Source organism: Seriola dumerili, unplaced genomic scaffold (genome assembly GCF_002260705.1).
Source record: "Seriola dumerili isolate Sdu_G_001 unplaced genomic scaffold, Sdu_1.0 BDQW01000138.1, whole genome shotgun sequence".
NCBI classification, from domain to species: domain Eukaryota; kingdom Metazoa; phylum Chordata; class Actinopteri; order Carangiformes; family Carangidae; genus Seriola; species Seriola dumerili.
In genome coordinates, this window is record NW_019174393.1 from 16103849 (window position 1) to 16116251 (window position 12403).

A 12403-nucleotide genomic window follows, 5' to 3' on the forward strand; every position below is an offset into this window, starting at 1 on the left:
GGAGAGAGATTTTTTGTTAGATCCTGAAATACGGTCTTTTATCAACACTAGTGAAGATATCTTCAGGTTTTATTCTATGACATAGAATCTAAGCTTTTTATGTCTAGTTTTTACATCGGATGCTAACAAGTGGCTAAATGAGAACTGCAGACATTAAAGTCATCATAGTCGCCGACACGAGAGACCAATCTACTCACTAGTTTTGTTTTGACAGCCTCCCTGTGTGGAGGAATGGCTTTTTGTAGAGGTCAAGAGCTAAAACCAAAGTTGTTGGAGTTGGAAGTGTAGTGGTGGTGAATATGTGAAGTCATGTGACCCTGGTGTAGTGATTTTATAGGCCTCACATTTACTTTTAACATCTGGCGATTGTATTTAGGCTTCAAAAAGATCATAAAGAGGCTGTTCATTAGTGAAGATTATCCTGCATGAACAAAGCATGCAGGCATCGGTAAAAAAAAAATCATTTAAAAATTTCCATTGGCTTTTTTGTCGAGGCGGAGACAGGGTGATGCTAACATCCAGGTTTAGCCTAAAAAAATACGATCATTCGTGCAGCACTGTATAATTCAATAACAGTGAACCAGCCCAGTGTGAACATAAGTTACCCAGGCTTCGTCAAATGAACAGGCTAGCTAGATAAAGTGGGTTGCTCGCCTTGGAGAGTGATGAGGAAGAGATACTATCAAGTCCTATCAGTGACTAAATCAGCTGCCAGCCTCAATATAGACATAGGCTCGCTCTGATTATTATTTAGTTAATTTTGGCCTTTCTCTGCGCCATACAAAGGAGATGTTCATTAAACATTTTTAATGCTATACAAATCATTACAAATTCACCTCTTCATCTTTGTTTTGCAGTGGAGGCGTAAATTGACAGTGATATCTCAAAACCTGGATGAAACAACAAAGATTTCTGCATGGCACTGGCAATTAAATTAAGAAAATATGTGACCCTTTAAATGGTTTTTTTCTAAATGGATGTATAAATGAAAACAGTTATATGGCTTTAAAATTCCACAATAGGCTGAACTCCATTGGAAATTTAAAAGTCATTTTAGATACACTTCATCAGTAAGTTGAAGAATCTCAACAGCTTCAAGAAGAGTGAAAGTCAATTAGATTCTAATCAAAGTCAAATTTTTATTCATTACAATAAGGAAAAAAAAAACATTTCCTTTTGATATTTCAAAGGAAATTTTTCCTTCAAGCGATCATGATTTTTTTTATCCTTTATTCTATTATGTGTTATTATAGTGAAAAAACTAAAGAAACTCCCTGTTTACTCTTTGTAGTTCCTCCTTCTCTCCAGTCTTGCAAGCCTTTAATCAGCCAATGCTAACTTTCTTGCTCTTGCAACCCCCAGCTCTGTCTATAGAGCAGACCACAAAACAAACAAGCAGGTGTTTAGTGTTGAATTTCGATCCTTAAATGCAAAGAAGTACATTGTATGTAACCTTATAGTACAGGTGATTTCCATTGCATGCTGTCTGTCGCTGCCTGATTTTACTGCCAGTTTTCCTTTGCATAGCAGAACCGTGCCTGTGGTCAAAGAACAAAAAGATACAGTATGTAACTCAGGCGGAGGGTAGTAAAGAAACAGAAGGAAGTGCAGAACACAGGGATAAGGTAGGAACTGAGGGACAGAGGGACCGTGGTGGGAAGCAACAGGAAGTAGAAAAAACAGAGGGATGTGTTGGTGGGAATTCTCACATTTTCAGTAAACATAAGGAAGGGAGCAAAGGAAGAGAAGCAAAGAAAAAGGGAAGTATGACCTGAGGTAATGACCTGCAATAGCAGCTCAATACTAAATAAAAAGGACACAGCAATTACCGTACCGTGGCAAACACTGGACCTTGAGGGGCTGATCCACTAGACTACCTGACATCGAATAAGGGGTCCAGCAAATATGGATAAGAGCATTTGAAGAAGAAACAGTGGGCAAAATGCTGGCTTTGGTGACATTAAGGCCCTATAGGGGGGATTCAACAAATGGAAAACATCTTGCGCTAAATGGAAATGCCTGGATGATAAACGCCTTAGCAGATGGAACTGAATTCCAATCCGTATCGAACCAGCTTATGGATGGCCTTGCAAAAGAATATCCTTTCAAAATCGACCCTAAAGCATTAAAGGGTGAGCCTCTTCTCTGACACCGAGAACCCTAGCAGCCGCGAACTAAAAAGGTGTTAACAAGAGACTGAGAGGAAGCTGAAGGCAGTCCTCTATTCACCACAAACCAACATCAAGTGACTGAGGCTCCGGCTCCAGTAAGGGCAGAACCATGAAGAAATCAAAGAGTTCTGTGATCATGTGATACACGCTATAGAGAAATATAGAAAGGACGAGCAGAGATTGAAGGAGCAAGAGAGAAGAGGTTCAAAGACAAGTTGGCTCAGTACAACTAGCGAGCTGACTGATAAAGAACAAGAAAACAACAACTCAGGCGAGGCGGCACGTGACACGCGACATTTGCTTAACGCTTCCGTGATTAATGTCTATGACCAACAGCCAGAAACACAGCAACAGTCCCAACTACGAGGAGACAACCTGATTATTCGCACAGAGGGGACCCACCGGGAGTTTGTTGGGATTTTGAAGAGCCTGAACACTCTCCGGCCAAACAGTAGGCCGGCCCCTTATTGGATGGACGGGGTGCTGGGGATCAGCTTGCAGCATGGCAGCTTGCAAATTAGCCAGAAACAAAGCTGCCATGGTGTATACTGGACTCTGCATACGCTCACGCGTGTGGCACTTATTTGGAGGCAGTCTGGAAACGAACAGGGTTTAAAAGGGTCTGTGAGATCACCATGAAGGATGCTGGTTGTACTGTGTCATTGACCATAGTTGATCTCTGGTTTGCACAGATACAGATCACTGTGCGAGGGGGGAGGTGATTAAGAAATATAAAACAGCAGGATATTGGTCCCAGGCAATGGTTGATGATGTGAAAATCTGTGCTCAAAAAAATGTAAGAAAAGAATAACAACACACTTAGGTCACATTCCAGTATGCTATAAATACTAGAGTTGTTCTGGTCTGTTTTCAGTTTCTTTGCAAAGTTTGTTTGTTTCTTTCTTTTTATTATTATAATATTCCATAAAATGCCATCATTTATAACATCCATCACTCATAAACCGTAACACTTTTATATCTTTTCAATTGACATGTATTTGTATTTATTTTTTCCACAAACTCTTCTTTGGCTGCAACTGTGTTTTTTGTAGTTACTGTTTTGCTGTACAATCGTAAATACAAAATATAATCAGATCTTCTTCATTTGATTACTTCTTTTTATCCAGGATAACTAAAGCCAGCATAATTTATATTAAATACATTTCAAGTCTTCAATTAAATCCACGTATCAAACTCTGTTCTGCCAGTCAAGTCTAGTGCAGGCAGACGAACCACTTCATCTCTCCACGTGTCAGCGTTGCTCTGTGGGAAAATGAGGTCATCTCCTCATTTTCAACTGTCATGAACACAGTGATGAACGAGGTCCAGCTTTCTTATATATTTTCCCATCCCTCTGTTTCTCCTCCTCCTCTGTTTCCCTCCGTTCTCTCTCCTTCTTCCAAAGATACACACACTGATAACACAAGCTGAACTGTTAACTGTTGGACTAAAATATATCTCTTTATTCCGCTTTTATGGCAGTCTTATTATTATTATACAACAATAGTTTACAGAAAAAGAGTCCAAGCTTTTTAAACCCCCGCCCCTTTCAAAAAATGTAAAAGTGTAGAATTATTAGTGTTTTCTACTGGAGTTCTTCTATTAAAAAATAAAGCCCAAAAACTAGAGTGGTAAACTGACTAAAAGCCACAGTAGAGGGGCAACAGAGATGATGATTTTAATGCTTGCACATAACAGTAGCTCAGAGGGGACAACAAAGGTTTAAGAGTGAGCATTCATTTAAAAAGATCTGAAAGAACTGCAGGTGAGTTTACAGTCGACATGGTTCCTCAGTTACTCCATCCCCTCTGCTCAAACTTCACATATCAGTGCATTCATGTGGCCATTTCCAGTGCATCACACACAAAGCAGTCCGCTCACAACGCTTGACCAGTCCGACGTTTTCAAAATAAATCTTTGTCTGTTGTTAATCACATATAAAAACCTTAGTTATTATCACACAAGAAGATCTTTTTTAAATTGTAAAAAAAAAAAAAACATTGTCTGAACCTGTGCCTGGGCTCAAACAGATTTTTAAATTCATTCAGTATTTGATATTGCTCATTTCCAGTCAGTATTTGAGTCATGTGTCTTCTTCATGTTCCTAAACCCATTCGAGGCTCTGAGCGTCTGTGCCACAATATCTCACCTGTCTAACTGTCGACCTTGAATGCGTTTTTGTCATAAATAACATGTTGACAGAATGAGTTGTGGCAGTAGACGGAGAAAATTAGACAGACAGAAAGAAAGGTAATGATTTTGGTGAGAAAGACAGGATCAATTTAAGCAATCACTGTATTATTAAATCCATACAAACAGCAAGAATTGGTTCCATTCAGCAGTGGCAGCGACAGCAGCCTTTTAATCACAGTGTGCTTGCTGCCCATAAATCCCTCAGCATCAAAATCTGGGACATATTAAACAGAGCTGAAAAGTGACCTGAAACCTTTTTTTTATTACATCACACAAAAGCTCTGGCTTAAAAGTGGTGAGATTACAGAAGTTAAGTCTACTAGCATTTAAGCAAAATATACTGTATATATCTCTGTTGTTTTATTTAGGTCTAGATTAGGTTAACTGGACCTCAGGAAGGCTGATAGGGATCCAATTACATAATAAATATAAACTATTTTAAAAAATCAACATGTCGAGAGCTGCCGAAACAGTGGGCGGCCATTGTTGAAGTCCTCTTTGCAGGTCAATCTTTTCAATACAGTGTCAAAGTTTGAACTGAATTAGTACAATTTAAAGTACAACTCTCCGTCTCCTTTGTCAACATGCTGCAAGAAGCTTTCTTGTAATTTCTGACGGGCAAAAAGAAAGCAGGACTTCCCGTGAAGAATTCCTTCTTGCAGAGAACAGCAGCAGCAGAAGTTCAGTAAGAATTAAAGAAAAAAATCTTAAGTGTTGAGTTCCTTGTGGTTATAGTCCAAACTGCAGGAGAAGTTCGGCAAGCATGCAGTAAAAGGGGGAACTTCTACACTGGCTGCATGTCCATTTCTACACTTTCCTTCATGTCTGCTTTGGAACATGCATTTGTAGCCGCTTGTGGGAGAAAACAGGGATAAAGAAGGGAAAAAGACTTCTGTGTCTCCAGAAATGTGCTGCGACACTTTCTCTCCGTGTCTTCCCTCAACGTTGCCCGTGGGATGGCGCAGGGCTTCTGTAAATATGGAAAGTGAAAGACGTAGCTACTGCCATGGCCGCTGGCGGTATCGGGTTAGAGGTTGGGGTAGGATAGGCGCTGGTGTTGGTGGGGGTAACGGGCAAGCCGTGTTGGGGTTTGGCGGGTACGTCGGGGTGGGGTACTAGCGCCATGATGTGAGGCTGCCGTGGTGGGCTGCGTGGGAAGGTGAGGAGGTCAGCAGAGGAGGAGGAGGGGAGGTGGAGGTAGAGAGGAGCGGATGGTGCGGAAGGGGCGGGAGGGTGCTGTCGGAGTTGGGACCCTCTGCAGGACGACGTGCGGGTACAGCTGGGACTCGGAGCGGTAGAGTCCGGGCAGGGAACCTTCAGCAGACTCTCCTGACTCCTGTATGAGAGAGACAACAGAGAAGCAAGAATTTCAAGCATCAACTGAAACTACTGACATATAGCTCCATATTTTCCTCTGTGTTTCATTTGAAGTGTTGATCCATAAGAAGATATATTTTTGGTTTTAAGAACTAAAACCATCTTAATGTAGTTTTACATCTCCTCTCTCCAGGCTTCTCTCTGGAGTCTAGCAATAAACAGGTCAGTGAGCCAATCAGAAGAGAGGAGGCTCTGAGCCAGGGGTGGGCTTGGGGCATGGCTGAGGGCAGTGACTGCTTTGTTGTGGACATCACAAATTACAGAAGTCCTGAGGCTTGGTTTTAAGGTTCAGTTTCTGAATACAGGCTGTGTGCATTTCTCTTTGGACTGAGCGCTTTGATACTTTCACAGTATTAATATAGAACCTAGACTTGCTTTATCATCAAACAACATATGGACATCTACCTTTATACAATATGGGACCTTTAAATTACTGACATTTGTAAAAAACTTGATAAACTGGGTCAGGATTTGGTTGGCCATATATATGTATATATATATAATATATAATAACTTTGTCTGGATTTCATTTATCTAAGCACCGGCACTAAAGTAGTAGTATTAGCTCAGTGATTTCAAAGCACTTCAGCCTCCTGGAATCACACAGCATAAATTTTTCTCATTTCCTCCACCAAATTCTTTTTATTTAGGTGGTGCAAAGCACTTGTTTTCACTTTGTTAGTCAGTTTGTTTACGTATTGATTGTTCTTGTAATTATTGATACCTGCACCATGGTATGAGAGTGGTTGTCTTTTCTTCTCTTTTCTATTTCTTGTACTTATCTCATTGGTTGATTCTTTATGTTCACATACTGTGATATCATCCAATGTATTTGGATCTCAGAAACCAGAAATGTAAAACACTGGATGTCAGGCATCATTATTATTGTTTTCAGCAGAAAATATAGAACTAAAAAGTGAGACAAGTGACACTAAATTGGTTCTCTGTAGATGTGAGTGCTGATATTTTTACCTCTGGTATCCTCTGTTCTCATATCCATTGAGGCTCCAGTAAGGTAGAGGGGGCTGTCGGGAGCCAGACGGGGGTTCATCCTCTGGAGAGGTGGAAATCTTGGGAGGAGGAAGGCTTCCAATCACCCTCCTCTCTCTCTAGCCAACACTCACTGCGACGGGATGAGTGCTTCTTCTGCGCCTGTGGAGGAGAGAACTTTATCAGCTTACTGGCCCCTGTACACCAGGGACAAAGAATAAAAACAAAGTTTGGACGTAAAGGAGACTATTCAACTATTCGACTACAGGGGTTATATGAGGGTTCCTTCTGGCATCCCTCTCCTCCTACTGCTCCGTCCCTCCCTCTTGGCTCGGTCCGGCTGGATGTTCCTGCAGACAGCAGATGAGGAAGGACAGGGACATAGCGAGGATGACGATGCACTCACCACTGAAGCCAACACAGCCACTCTCAGACCACGGTCCTCCGGCCTGGGGATCGCTGTTGGTAGGAAAGAGATGACACTGCATTAACAGACTCAGATAAGCTTGTTCTGCATATGTTGGAGTTATTGAATTCATGCATAAACATTAAATATGAAGGAGAGGAACCACAACATCCATTTCCTCTCTTGGCTCCATTTATTTGTCTTGCCTTGTGCAGATGACATGATGACATGACATAATTGTTTGCATTGATACAGGAAAAAATAAGCAAACTTTGAATAGGACTTATGGCCTGGCCATTTTTAAGGTTCTTAATTTTATTCTTTGTGTCTACTGAAATAGATTTACATGCCTCAATGCTCCAAAAAGACATATTTTTCTTATACTGTACATCTTATACTGATCTCTATTCATCTTCTGTCTGAGAGATCAGGGCTTTTTAAGGCCCCACTTCCACCTCTGAGCGCAGTGTGGTGTGATTGGTCAGTTCGTTGGTCAACACGTTCCTCTATCTGACTTTCTGCGCAGCTGCAAACAAACGGTTGTGGCTGCTACAATGCCGTCGGTTTCTGCATTTCAGTTTGAGCCAGAGTCCGGTCTTGAACCAGAAGATGATAGACCCAATACTCGGAAGGCAGGAAACGAGGGGGAAGGAGGGAAATGCTGAAATGTGGAGAGAGGTGCCGCTATATTTTATGATTAACTGTATGATAACGCAACAAACGTCAAATCAGCTGACTGGATGCACCGCCCAGCGACCATGGCAAGTGTCCCCAATCACTGTACATTGTTGCACACACCTGTCTGAATCTCCTGCACCCGAGTATTGGGTCTATCATCTTCTGGTTCAAGACCGGACTCTGGCTCAAACTGAAATGCAGAACCGACGGCATTGTAGCAGCCACAACCGTTTGTTTGCAGCTGCGCAGAAAGTCAGATAGAGGAACGTGTTGACCAACGAACTGACCAATCACACCACACTGCGCTCAGAGGTGGAAGTGGGGCCTTAAAAAGCCCTGATCTCTCAGACAGAAGATGAATAGAGATCAGTATAAGATGTACAGTATAAGAAAAATCATAGGCAAGTGTCCCAAATCAAACACACCTGCCATGTTGCGTGACCAACAGGTGCATGCTAAAATACTGACAGTGGATCCTTCAGTTGATTTCTGTCTTCACTTCTACTGTCAGTGAGGTTATGCAAACCTTCCCCGCTGTTTCTGATGAGTCCTGTTGTGACTGCAGAGCTCATTCACGCAGTGAGACCAGAGAGGCTGAGCGGACCGGTTATATGTTGCACGCGAGTGCTAGCAGAGAGGCTGGATTTAGGGCAGATTGTGGAGGACTTTGAGGTGCAGGAGATTCAGACAGGTGTGGCAACAATGTACGGCTTCAACAACTACTGCGTTACCTAGCGACGTATCGTTTGTTTTCTGTGTTCGGTGCAGCTCCTGTAGAGCTTATGTTGTAATGTAACACAGCTCCACAGCAACATACACCACATCCTCCAACATGATCATACAGTTGAATCAACAACTCGCTACAATAATTAATATTAAAACTGCAAGGACTGTTGTATTAGTTTTTAAGCTAGGCGTTCCTAATAAACTGCCAACTGAGTGTATATGTGTAATCATCAGCTGTATGCACAGGCTGCAAAGAGCCTGACTGGAATTTATTGCTTGCTTTCGGTGTTGTTCTCACCTGGAATGGGGCAGTGAAATACCAATGCACATGCACCTGTAGCCTGAAGATTTATTTAATTTAATAGTTTTATCATATGTTATTGTTAACAACGTATTTTTTACCCTTCTCTTCCCCCCTTTTAAAAATGTAAGGCTGTAACATTTACTCAAGAACATTTTAACTGACGTACTTTGTACTTGTATCTGAGTACATGTACTTGTACTTCAGTGTGATTTTTCCGCTCTCTTTCCACTCCTGCTAAAATGTTTGCAAAAGTGAAGGGAACTGTGGTAAAAATTAATTCAGCCACTGAGCTATTTGTGGTACAAAGTAGTTTTCTCCAGGCAATTGAAAAACACAGTGTCTTTTCAGCATGGCTACAAAACAAACAAACAAACAAACAAACAGCAAACAACAACAAAAATCCTGGCTTTCCTTTTAAGTAGTCGGTTGCTTTGCTACGTGCCAAGCTTGCAGGGAGTGTCCAGCCTGCAGGTGGGCAGCACTGTGGGACGTAATGACGTCAGTAGGTCCAGAATGTAAGGCCTGGACCGCAAACAAGGCATTTCATGCAAATGAGAAAGTGCGCTGACAGAGGTCTATCCTTTGTAGACCACTTACATGCACAAAAAGCTATTACACACTTTAGGAAAGTGAAAACTCGGCAAAGCATGACAGGTCCTCTTTAAAAAAAGGCTCACATATTTTAAGAAGATGGCTCATTCGCATTGGCGTTATAAGTCCAGTAAACCTGCTTACCTTCACAGACAGGTAGGTAGTTGCTCCACTGTGGTTTGCCATTCCTGACAGTGCAGTAGAATTTTGTCGCTGCCGACCAGCTGGTATCCTCTCTCTGCACCAGAAAGGTCAGCACGCTGCCGACCGACACGCCTGTGCCACTTTCAACGTAGAAGGAACCCGGCGTGGTGGGAGACAGAGACACAGGACACACCTGAGGAGAGAGGAGACAAAAACAGCAGGTGACTTCATAGGTCAATAGAGAAATTGTGTGTTTTGATAATTTGTAAAAACATCATTGGAAGCCTCGGGTGTGGCCATCTTTTCTTGGAGAAGTGGCGTAATATTCTCGTCTACCTCTCTGCATGAGCGTATATAAGCATATTTCACCATGTGTTCAACCTGTTCCTATTTAGAATAAAAGTTTTATTAGTGTGTAGTTTTTTCATTTTCAGGGGAAACTTCTAAGAAACCACAAAAAATGAGTGCTGTCTTGTAATCTGCTGCAGGTTTTTTGAGTGAATCTGTAACTCTACAGGCAAGTTTATCACCGTAGAAACAGCAGACATGACTTTTCATGGTTACAGAGGCTGCTACCTTCTTCCTTTGTTGTGTCAGTTTCAATGCAAGCTGGGTATAGACCTTGATCTTTTTGGATTTTCTACTAAAAGATTTCTCTGTGTATCATTGTTAATAACTGGTGATTGTGACACCTCCAGAAATAATCCCTGCTTTATTCTGAGAGACATTTACAGCTTCAGAATATCTGGAAGTGAGGTCTCATTGTCATCATTACCATACAGCTGTAACTGTTTAACAATGTCAAAGATTAAAGTGTCTCGTCTCCCTCCCCCTTGTCCCTCCTTGCATCTTTCTTCTTTTCTATCCCACCCTTTCCTCTCTTTTGTTTTTTGTTTCTTCTCTTCCGCTTTCTTGTCAAACAGACTCAGCGTGGGCCAGAGTCTCTGTTCTGAGATTAGAAGTTACACTGGATAGACAGAGAGAGAGAGAAGGGACAGAAAGAAACTTTTTTATCTTCCTCATGCTACAATACGCAAATACCTCCGAAGGTCTCGTGATAAGCAGCTATTGTTAGATTTCTGCTGCAGGGATTTTTGAGGCTCTCAGGAAATCGCATGTAACCTACAGCATCGCTAGGTGCGCAAGCATCCCATATTTTTTGAGAGAACTTTAGTGGGATATAGGTGAGGGTTAATTCTGCGCCTTATCACTAAATTACGCATATCTGTGGGGTATGACAGGGTCATTGATCAGTGCTGATGACTCCAGCTGTTGAGATTTCTGGCTTTTAAAACTCACTTTACTGAATCATTGCTCTATTAGTAAGTGCAAATTATTATATGTTACTATATGTTGTGTAAGATGGCATCTTCACTTGAATCACTAACAGAAGCAAACATTCGGTAAAAAATGAGACCAGTCAGGCACAGCTTAAGCTACAGTTTGGCAACAATACAAACATTTCCACATTGGTAACATTGATGTGGCAGATGTGTGAGTAGCATAGACTGTAAATAAAGATGGACGTAGCCTCCGTGACATCACCACACAAGGTTTCTGAAACGAACGGGTTTAAGCTCAGAGTGAGCTGCTCCACATCGCCATCTTGGCAGTGTCTGACTCTGCCCCTAACTCTGGCTAATCCAAAAATGGGCAAGAAGTGGGGCGTGTGTGGAAGCTGAGACGGGTGCAACCATACACTCACACCACACTGTCACCTGTGGCCACGCCCTCAATTATGCAAAATGTAAGGACTTCATAATATGTAAACCAGGTGAGTTATATATAATTCCCCTGTACATGTTGCCATGAAGGTGGAAATTAACTACAGAGACCAAAACTGATTTTGTACCAGGCTGTAAATTTGTTTTTTTCTGCTGTAAAGTTGGACATTTTAACATGGAGTCTTGGGGGATTGACTTGCTTTTGGAGCCGGACTTTAGTGGCAATTTTGAAGAACTGCAATTTTTGGCACTTGTTGGCCTAATTTTTTCAGACCCGTGATGTTGCACTTAGTTAACAACAGTAGCTGTATTACACACCCAGCAATTACATATGGTATCGAATTAGGCATTTATTTTGAGTCGTGTTTCTGGTCACCAAACCAATGTGATTCTCTTCTTTGAGCCCTGGTTTAGTCTCCACCAACCTCCTCTTTGGCTGCTAAATGCTCCACTTATGTTCACCAGCTGGCTGCTAAGTTTTGTCTGTGAGCTACTTGTTGCTGAGCAGATACTGTACAATGGGTACAAAACAGTGAAGGTGTGAGCCATAAAATAAAAAACAATGACCTGATAATAATTGACCTGATCTTTTTTGTGGGTTTGACACTATGAGAAACTCCTTCACATTTTACATAGTCATTATTCCATTTTTTAATATAGAAAAATGATAAGAGTGCTATAAAATTTTAAAATGACTTTGAAATCGCTTTGAAAAGAGATGCACACGATAAAACAAAATTACAGCATGGTGTTTAATGAGTATTGGCTAGAAGGGCATGTGATGCTGTGGTTTGCTTTTGCTGTGTCACTATTAGTGTAATCTTTGTGTGTGTGTGTGTGTGTGTGTGTGGTGTGTGTGTGGTGAGAGAGAGTGAGAGAGCAAAAGAGCGAGAGAGAGAGACATGTCATCCTGGTATAAAACCTGTGAACATGCAAGCTTGCTCTCTGCTGATTAGTAGCGACAGATGGGTGGATTTCTGCAGCGGTAAAAACAGAGAGGGAGAGGATCCCGTGATCCGTGTAAAGAATGACAGCATCCTCTCTCTCCACACACACATACACACACATGTAAGCATCCAGGCACACACAGCAGACACGT

General features: G+C 41.7%; 1 protein-coding gene across 1 annotated transcript in view; it reads left to right on the top strand.

Annotated features, from left to right (window-relative positions):
- Nucleotides 1–12403, top strand: part of LOC111224691 (sushi domain-containing protein 3-like) — a 34376-nt gene that overhangs the window by 17660 nt on the left and 4313 nt on the right. The gene's annotated exons all lie outside the window — the stretch shown is intronic.